General features: G+C 46.1%; 1 protein-coding gene and 1 pseudogene across 1 annotated transcript in view; one reads left to right on the forward strand and one right to left on the reverse strand.

The window, feature by feature from the left end:
- GABBR2 (gamma-aminobutyric acid type B receptor subunit 2) overlaps nt 1–9945 on the reverse strand; it is a 341390-nt gene that overhangs the window by 113324 nt on the left and 218121 nt on the right. The gene's annotated exons all lie outside the window — the stretch shown is intronic.
- LOC102749893 (large ribosomal subunit protein eL22 pseudogene) lies at nt 4497–4885 on the forward strand (annotated as a pseudogene).

Below are 9945 nucleotides of genomic sequence, written 5' to 3' on the forward strand. Positions count from 1 at the left end.
CCCTCTAGGTCACTGTTTTATCACATACCGTGGGCCTGTAAAAATATACATGTACATGTATTATGTATGTAGAGCATACATACATACGCATATACAAAATTCTGCGTTCTTCATATTATCACACTAAGGGTCTACTAGAGCCACAGTCTAGAGCTGATCTGTCACAGCAGTCATTCATTGCATGTACCCTAAGGTCTCAAACCTCAAGAGTTTTTCAAGCTGGCCTAAGGCCTATGGTAGGCACCCTCCATGTTTTTTTCCTACATACTCAGATTAAATGACATAACACGCCCTCAGTTAACTGGACCCCAACTAGTGGGGATCCAACTCACTAGAGTTTGGCATTGAGGAGAAAGAAGTTCCTCTAGGCTCAGAAAATTGAAGCTCACAGGAGAGCAGGACATGTTCAAGGCCTCTCTGATGTTTACTTCCATCTTTTCTCCCTTCCCTACTCCATTCATTTCTAAGTGAGAATCAGGGTTCATCTAAGATAGAATGGGACAGAAAGGAGAAGAGTACCAATAATGGCTGAGAGCCTACAGGTGCCAGGAACTGTGTCATCTAGCCATGTGTCATTTAGTCCTCATGACAACCCTTTGAGCCAAGTATTCATATATCCTCTTGTACAGATGGGGAAAGTGAGTCCAAGAGCTTATTAGCTAAAGTCCCTTGGCTAGTAAGGGCCAAGACTGGAATAAAATGTAGGTCTTTTAAAGTTAATATGTTTTTTAAGTCTTCCTTTTTTTTTTTTTTTTTAAACCAAGATCTAAAGTAATATATGGGGGCACCTGGGTGGCTCAGTTGTTAAGCATCTGCCTTCGGATCAGGTCATGATCCCGGGGTCCTGGGATCAAGCCCCGCATCAGGCTCCCTGCTCAGCAGGAAGCCTGCTTCTCCCTCTCCCACCCACCCCCCCCCCAGCTTGTGTTCCCTCTCTCACTGTGTCTCTCTATCAAATAAATAAATAAAATCTTAAAAAAAAAAAGTAATATATGTCCACTGTAGAAAATTTGGAAAGGAGAAATAAGCAAAGAGAACGAATTCTACCCAGAGACACCACTGCTAAGATTTTGGAGTACATTCTTCTGGTCTTTATATATTTAAAAATTTGTTATCAAAAGTGAAGATTTGCCGTGAAAACCTTTGCAATCTGCCCCTTTTCACTAAACAATGTATTACAAACAATCTTCTATGTCATTAGATAGTGCTCTGTAACAACTATTTCTAATGGCTGCCAATAATTCTACTGTATAGATGCATCCAAATGTATTTAGCTCAGTCCAAGCATTGGGCATTTCAGTTATTTCTAGTTTTTCCCCTGCCCGCACCAAGACAAACCATGTTTCCTTGAGTGCTCCAGTAGGGCCATGTTTTTGCTCATATCACCACTGCTTCCTGAGGAAAACTTCCTAGAGGTATAGTTTTTTTTTTTAAGGTCTAAAGGGATGCACTACTCCTCTTAGAGGGCAGGGTCCGAATGCTTATTTCTATAAAACATTCTCCTCCCTGCTCCCACTGTCTCTGATTTTCCAAACCTTATCTGTCCTTTGAGGTCCAGCCCGACTGTCTTGACTGGAAGTCTATACCACTGGGCCAGGAGCGACTTCAAAGGTTAAACCATGGTGACCAATAGAATATGAGCCGCATATGTCATTTTAAATCACCCAGCAACCATATTTAAAAAGTAAAAAAAAAAAAAAATGGGTAAAATTAATGTCAATGATAAATTTTTTAACCCCATATATCCATAGTAATATCATTTCAAATGTAATCAATATAAAAATTATTAATGAGATAGTTTATATATTTGGGGTACTAAATCTTTGAAATCGGTGTTTTTTTACATTTATGTACCAGCCACATCTTAAATGCCCTTGAATGAGGCTAGGGGTGACCACAGTGAGCATCACAGGTGTAGAATGTGTCTTACTTTCTCCATATTCCCATGAACACAGGGCCTGGTATGAGTGAGTCGATCACTGAAAGATCCACTAATGGCCTCATCCTATCTTCTCCAGCAGGTATGGAGTCTCTCAACTATGACCCCTTAGAACCTTGAAATATTCCTCTTGGTGTCTCTCCAAAGTACAGGGGCGCCTGGGTGGCTCAGTCGGTTGAGCGTCCGACTCTTGGTGTTGGCTCAGGTCATGATCGGGGTCATGAGATCGAGCCCCGTGTAGGATTCCATGGTCAACTTGGAGTCTTCTCAACATTCTCTCTCTCCTTCTCTCTCTGACCCTCCCCCGACTTGTGCTCGCGTGTGCGCACGCGCGCTCTCTCTCTCTCTCACAAATGGAATAAAAACTTTAAAAACAAAACAAAACAAAAAACAAAGTATATCCAGTCTCTTCCAACATGCAGCAATGTAGTTACAGGGGTCCCTGCTGCGCCTAAGCCAGGACTCAGAGCCTACCCCTGTTGGATGCTTTTTGGGGCCACAGTCCCTGGACAATGAGATGTTTAACGTACTGGTACTCGGGTGTGTTATGTAGGGAGTGGGAGCTGAGGGGACAGTGTGGTCACTGTCTCCAAGCCTGACCCCAGAGATTGAATCTAAGGGCACCGTGTTCACAGGGAAGCTTGTGGGGCCCAGGACACAGCCGCTGAGCTCCGGGCTCAGTCAGTGGCGTGCTGGGAACTGCTTAACCACAAGCTCTCCAAGGGGAGGACAAGTCCTGATTTGTAGCATTCAAGGATTACTGTGGTGTAAATACTCCAAGTCACGGCCAATTGCACGCTACTAATGTGACATCACAGAACAGGAAGCTGGGAAGACAGGCGCACAGTTGGCTCTCACCAGCCGAGACAAGTGAGCTCCCACGTACTACTGAGGCCAGCTGTGCAAGGGGCCGAGTGGCCTTGCCCCCCACTGAAGACTGAGGCCATTACAGCCCCGTGCGGGCCCTGAGGAACAAAGATCTGGCAGTAATGTGGGGAGAGGCCTCCATGAATGGCTTGCAGGCACTGGATGTCACCAAGGAGCTGTGGCACTGGGCCAAGCAAGGAGCCATTTGTGAAGACACGGAAATGCCTCCAGGGACACAGAGGGAAGACTGGAGGAATGGTGGGGGTGGGGTGGGGTGCCGGGACTTGAGGTCATGCTGTTCGGCAGGTAGGAGCAACACCCCAGGGAGATTTCCCTGGTGCTGGTGTAACCTCATTTGTAGACAGGCTGGAGTGGGTTCTGGCCGCTTACATTATGTCTGCTTCCCCACGAAACGTGAGCACCTAAAGGCTCAGATCAGATGTGTCCTGCACACTTGCCTTTTTGGTTTTTACCGAGCACATCTTTGGGGTCCTGATCTCTGCACGCGTGGAGTATTTTTCTGCAGGCTCGGGAAGGGTAAGTGCTGCATCCAGTTTCCCCTGGACCACCATGAAAAATTTCAGATTATCCAGATGTTACACTGCACAGAATACCGTAGAGTCTATAGATGCTTTTCTTTCATTTACTGTAGGAATGTTTACAGTGTATGTAACTTGAGAGACATTCAGTTTAAAATGAAAAGTAACTCCATTAGAAGTACATCCTTGATCACCTCATTTCTGTCAAGACTGACATTTTTTTTCTCCCCAAACATGCCTTGAATCCACCTGCTTCTCTCCCTCCCCACTCATCACAGGTTAGTACCAGTGTCCTGCAGGTGCTCTTACTTCTTTCCAATCTGTTCTCTCCACTGCAGCCAGGGGAACCTTCTTAAAAACAGCAATCAGTTCACTCCCTTGCCAGACACCCTTCTACAGGGTCTCACTGGTCTTAGGATAACAGGTGCAACGTGGTCTAGCTTCCACCTAACCCACTCCGGCCCACTCCCCAGGTTCATCCTGTCCCACTCTGTTCCAGCCACATTGGCTTTCTTGTGCTTTCTCAAAGGTGCCACACCTCCTCTCACCCCAAGGCCTTTGCATTTGCTTTTGCTTTTTCCAAGAATGCCCTTCTGACCCTCTTTGCCCAGTTAGCTCCTATTCATTCTTCACTCTCAACTCAAAGTCATCTCAGGGAAGTCTTGTCTTTTTTTTCCCCTTTTCTTTTCTTTTTCCAGGGAAGTCTTTCCTGATCCCTAGCCTTGGTCAGGACTCCATTTCTAAGTTCTCAACATGCCCTGTGGCTTTCTTCAGAGCACTTTCCACAATCTATATTCAAAGAGTTATTCAGATGAATATCTGCTTACTATCTGTCTCCTCCTGGGTACAAGGACCACATTTGCCCTGCTCAGCGCTGTGTCCGTAGCAGCCCCCTCCCCATGCCTCTCACACTGTAGGTGGTAGGAAATATTTATGGAAGGAATGAACGAGCAAAGGGAAACAGCCACTTCCCTGCGGTGGTGCCAGGTTTTTACGCAGTGGTTCCATCACTGATAATAAAAATCCCACGGCCCAGAAGGGGTGTTTTATTAGTTCTTGGACATACAGTTAATTTTTTCACTATAAATATCTGATTTCTCCTCTTGTTTAAGCAAAAAGCAAAACAAAACAAAGAGATACATGCTGTCACCATGGTGCCCATGAAAAAGACTGGAGTGAAGGGGGGCAAAAAAAGAAGCAAGTTCTGAAGTTGAACTCTTACCCCCACCCCGCCCCGTAGAAGATAGAATCATGGATCCTGCCAAATTTGAGCCATTTCTTCCAAAGAGAATCCAAGTGAATGGAAAAGCTGGGAATCTCAGTGGAGGGGTTCTAGCCATTGAAAGGAGTGAGAGCAAGATTACTGTAACTTCTGAGGCGACTTTTTCCCAAAAGGTATTTGAAATATCTCACCAAAAAACATCTGAAGAAGAATAATCTATGTGATCGGTTGCGTGGAGTTGCTAATGGCAAAGAGAGTTATGAATTGTGTTACTTCCAGATTAACTAGGATGAGGAAAAGGAGGAAGAGGAAGATTAAAATTCATTTATCTGGGGACGCCTAGGTGGCTCAGTCATTAAGCGTCTGCCTTCGGCTAGGATCTCGGGGTCCTGGGATCAAGCCTCGTGTTGGGCTCCCTGCTCAGCGGGGAGTCTGCTTCTCCCTCTCCCTCTGCTGCTCCCCACCACTTGTGTTCTCGTTCTCTCTCTCTCTTTCAAATAAATAATAAACATCTTTAAAAAAATAAAATTCATTTATCTGGAATATTTTGTATGAGTTCTGGAATAAAACTTGGGAACCAAAATAAATAAAATGATATAGATGAATTATGGCTTTCTTTCTTCTTCTACTGGGGACCCCTCACCTGCCCTCTCTCCTCAATCACACACTGCACTTTACAGTTTGTAACGCACTTTCCTTAATTCATCTCCAGAGCAACCGAGCAAGGGGCTCTGGTCACTGGTCTCATTTTGCAGCACAGAATGCAAAGATTAGAGACTTCCCCAAGGTCACCACTGCTAAGATGCCGGGGACATCATGCAAACCTAGGACTGCAGACTCCACGTCCAGTGCTCTTTCTGCCGCACTGGGCTGCCTCTGCCAGGAAGGTAAATGAGCCACCCAAATGAGATGGTGTCACTTCAGTTTTGCCTGGAATTTTTCACCAATGCTTTCAGAATCATTTTTGCAACCGGAACATTTCTTAAAGGAAGAAAACTAGTTCATCACAGTAATCAAGTCTGTCATAGAGGATGTGTGATGATGTTTGAAAATATAATCCTATGAACATCAGAACTGACAACTCTGAAACATCTCTAGGCTAAATCTGCTAATAACAGTCTTTAGCATTCAGGTTGGCACTCACATCAGTTGGTGTGATACATTTCACAGCAGAAATGCCCTAACAAGGAACTTCCTCAAAGAGGAACTGGGTAGAGGACAGATTTTAATGAGGCCGGATTCCTGAAAGGGTGAAGTGTGAGTGAAGAATAATGGCATGAAATGAAACATGTATTTCCACGAGTCAGATGACAATATGGGGTTTCACATCAGAAAATGCAGCAAACGCTTTCTAGAGGTCAGGACTTGTACAGAAGAGGAGTCAAGACATCAGGGCCATCACCTCTGTAGATCCTCCCAGAGAAAATGTGCTTTGATTAGAACGAAGCCGACACATATGAATTGTCATTACCTCTTCTGGGCCTGCTGTTCACCCACTCATTCCTTCTTACCCACCTATCTACCCACCAACTCATCCACTCATTCATCTTTGTCTGACCACTGACCTGCCCATCTACCCACCTGCCCCCGCTCTCCATCTATCCACCCATCCACCCACCTATCCACATAACTATCCATCCATCTGCCCACATACTCATCCATTCATCCATCTATCCTTGTATATACCTGTCTCTCTCTCTCTCCATCATCTCTTCCTATATCCATTCACCTACCCACACACCCATCCAGCTGCCGTTCACCCATCCACTCAACCTTCCAACTGTCTACTCACCCGCCCACCCCTTCACCCATCCACTCACCCATCCAACCAGCTAACTAGTCTTTCCTGTGTATCTACTGTGGGTAAAGTCCTTAAGAGATGTCGAGGAGGTGGGGGACATGTGGTAATAAAAATCTCTGACGTATTTGTTTACTGACCGTGAGCTGAGACTCTAGGAGAGGCCAGACTGTGAGCTAGCAACTGAGAATGCAAGGGTCTTTCTAAGACCTCACGTTCAAGGAGTGGGTAGGAGAAGACTCCACCATTAAGCTAACCAAGTACTCGGAGTCGAGATGAATGGCACAGCCAGGACGAGGGCAGGGATTTCCACACTGTGCTGGGCTCTAGGGCCAAGTTCCATCAGCTGCCATAGGCAGCTTACCCAAAGCAGCCCGGCTCTTGTCTGTTTAATGAACACCCACCCCCTGCCAAACACCATTTTTTGTTGTTGTTGTTGTTATGAACACACAGAATGTGGTGAAAGGGCATGCAACAAAAAGGCTATTAATCCTACCACAAAAATCTCGGGTGTAAAAGTACAATATTGTTTGCTGCTTTGGTGACTAGACAGGCCACCCGCGATGACCACTGTTCTGCTGTTGGTTTCTCTCTCTCTCCCCCACTCTTCTGTGATTCATTTCTTCACCTTTGAAGAGGACGGCCAAAGTGCCTTTCCAGATAAAGATAAAGCAGTAAGAAACCCCCATGATATGTGTATCACCTTAGTGATTTCTGCAGCCTCCACGTACCATCTGTGCTTTTCTTTACTAAATATCTGCCTCTTTTTTTTTTTTAAAGATTTTATTTATTTATTTGAGAGAGAGAGAATGAGAGACAGAGAGCATGAGAGGGAGGAGGGTCAGAGGGAGAAGCAGACTCCCTGCGGAGCAGGGAGCCCGATGTGGGACTCGATCCCGGGACTCCAGGATCATGACCTGAGCCGAAGGCAGTCGCTTAACCGACTGAGCCACCCAGGCGCCCGATATCTGCCTCTTAAAAAACCTTAAAAAGTAACCCCTTCTTGCTACCTTAAGTGCTAGTTATATTTTTATTGTACACATTAAAATCAAACACAGCTATTAAAATAAAGAATGTAGGTCTGGGTCCCAGCTCAGATCGTGCCCTCTCCCACCTCTGAGGCACTGTGCATGGACCTGCCATCATGGCTTCTCTCCTCCCTCCCGCCCTGCCTGGGTGCTGACCGGGGTGGGCTGACCCGAGGGCCCAGGCTAGCTTCCCCGTTACAGCTTTGCTTCATCTTTGTTACTGCAGAAATTGGCTTGCTAATTTTTTAATAAACGAGGAGGGTTAATAGAGGAGTCTTTGAAGGAGCAATTTTTTTTTTTTTTGAGAGGGAGAGGGAGAGAGAGAGAGAGAGATAGAGAGCAAGTGGGGGGAGGGGCAGAGGGAGGGGGAGAGGATCTCAAGCAGGCTCCACATGAGTGTGGAACCCGAAGCCAGGTTTGATCTCACAAGCCCAAGATCATGACCTGAGCCAAAATCAAGGGTCCGACGCTTAAGGACTGTGCCACCCAGATGCCCCCCAAGAAGCAAATTAAAAAGAAAAAAAATAATGTTAAATGTAATCTTATGTTAACTGAGGGGCCATGATATTGGGATTCTCTGTAAAATCTCTTTTGGAAAACAAGTTTGAAAACAAGCAGAATAGACTGATAAATAGCTACGTACGCGAAGACTATGAACACCCATAAATCACATAGTTAGGGGTGTGTGTGTATCGTTTTGGAGTCCATGTGAGGGCATTTGCTCGTGTGCATAGGACTGTGAGAATGGGAATTCCCAAAGACGGTAAGAGCTGACAGAATGCAGCTGGAGTAGTGACGTGGGGACCCGCCAACCCCGTCCCTCCTGTAAAGTTAATCACAGGTGTTTGCGGGTCTAGAGGACTATGTGCAGCTGGTATCGGGATGTACCCCTCCTTATTGTTCTTGTGGTAATTTAACTTCCATCGTGTCCTGCACCCTACATGCATAAACCTCTTTAATCCCCACAACCCTATACAGTAGGCCCTGTTGTTATCTGTAGGGTATCCTTGTTATCTGTAGGGTATCTGCTTAGCTCTCCTCTTTACAGCTGAAGCACCATCCTCCAGCTCCTGGGAATACTGGAGACTGAGGGTCCCAGCTGGGTCTCCTACTGGGAATTACCCTCCACCATGGGGAACCTCCTTGCCCATGGAAGCAGCCCTCTGAGGGCCCGGCCATGGCCAGTCACTGGCGGATGGGAAGATACAAAGGCCCGGGCTCCATGTCTCGCTGTGGACAACTGTGAGGGCCATCCCAGCTCCCGAGTGCTCCCAGCATCAACTGTAGCCTCAGCTACAACCACATTTCGGATCAGCTTCTAGCTCTGCCCCAAGTTGCCGTCCTCACTCCCTTACAGTACATTTCCTGAGTTCACCCTCCCATAAACCCGCCACACCCAGTGTTCTGGCTCAGAGCCTATTTACAGGGAGCCCAATCTAAGGCATTATCCCCATTTTACACACAAGGAAACTGAGGCACAAAGAGATTAAGCTCTTGCCCAGGTTTACCTGACTAGCAAGTGGAGCCAAGGTCTGAACCTAGGAAGTCTGTCTCCAGAGTCTGTGATGCTAAGCATTTCACATTATTGATGGCAAAGGTGGGCAACCCCACCCCACAATCCTATCCCTCCCACACCCCCTTCCACAGTTTGCAACTGAGTAATTTGCCAATTACTGCTTATTTATTAAGGATTTATTTATTGATTTGAGAGAGTGTGTGCATGTGTGCGAGCCAGGGAGGGGCAGAGGGAGAGTGAAACTTAAGCAGGCTCCATGCCCAGTATGGAGCCCAACACGGGGCTCGATCTCAGGACCCTATGATCATGATCTGAGCCGAAACCAAGAGTCAGCCGCTCATCCAACCCCGCCACCCAGGCACCCTGGCCAGTTACAATTTGAACAATTCTTGTTTAAGTAAGAATCCCAGGATGCTTGAATTCCAGTGAGAAAGAAAGGGGGTTACAGGGGGTTGCAATTCCAGAAGAAGATGGATCTTCCCAGCTCCCTCTGCTCCCTGACACAGGGCTGGCCTCACACAGGGTCACATCCACGTGTGTGTGAGTCACCGCTGTACTCGCACACCCAGGTGGAGCTGACATCCACCAGCTGAAATTTCTGTCAGCTGTCTCCTGATGGCAGAAGGCCTCCCTCCCACTTAGCAAGTGCACAGGCTAACATACCTTGACACGCACTTGGGGGTGGTATTCTGGCCTCATGCAAGGAGAAATGCATGTGATGTGTTACGGGGCTCTCCAGATTTGCTTTTCACACAGGATCTGAGTCTATCTTTATCTGAGTGTTTTCCTCAACAGTGGGGATGTCACTCCTATTTACCTGTATTTTACTTTAAAGTAAACTTTGTTTACTTTAAAAATTTTGCTCACGGTATTCTCAACATTTTAAAATGTACATTCTTAAATTTCTGTATGAAACTTTTACTAGGCTAATGACTATTTGGTTAGCAGTAGCTTGCAAATAACTTTCCTCTAAAATTAGTTAGCACACTGCTTATATCTTTACAAATACTTTTCAATATAAATAATAAATAAATTA

This window comes from Leptonychotes weddellii, chromosome 14 (assembly GCF_054177405.1).
Source record: "Leptonychotes weddellii isolate Sample4059 chromosome 14, ASM5417740v2, whole genome shotgun sequence".
Classification (NCBI taxonomy): domain Eukaryota; kingdom Metazoa; phylum Chordata; class Mammalia; order Carnivora; family Phocidae; genus Leptonychotes; species Leptonychotes weddellii.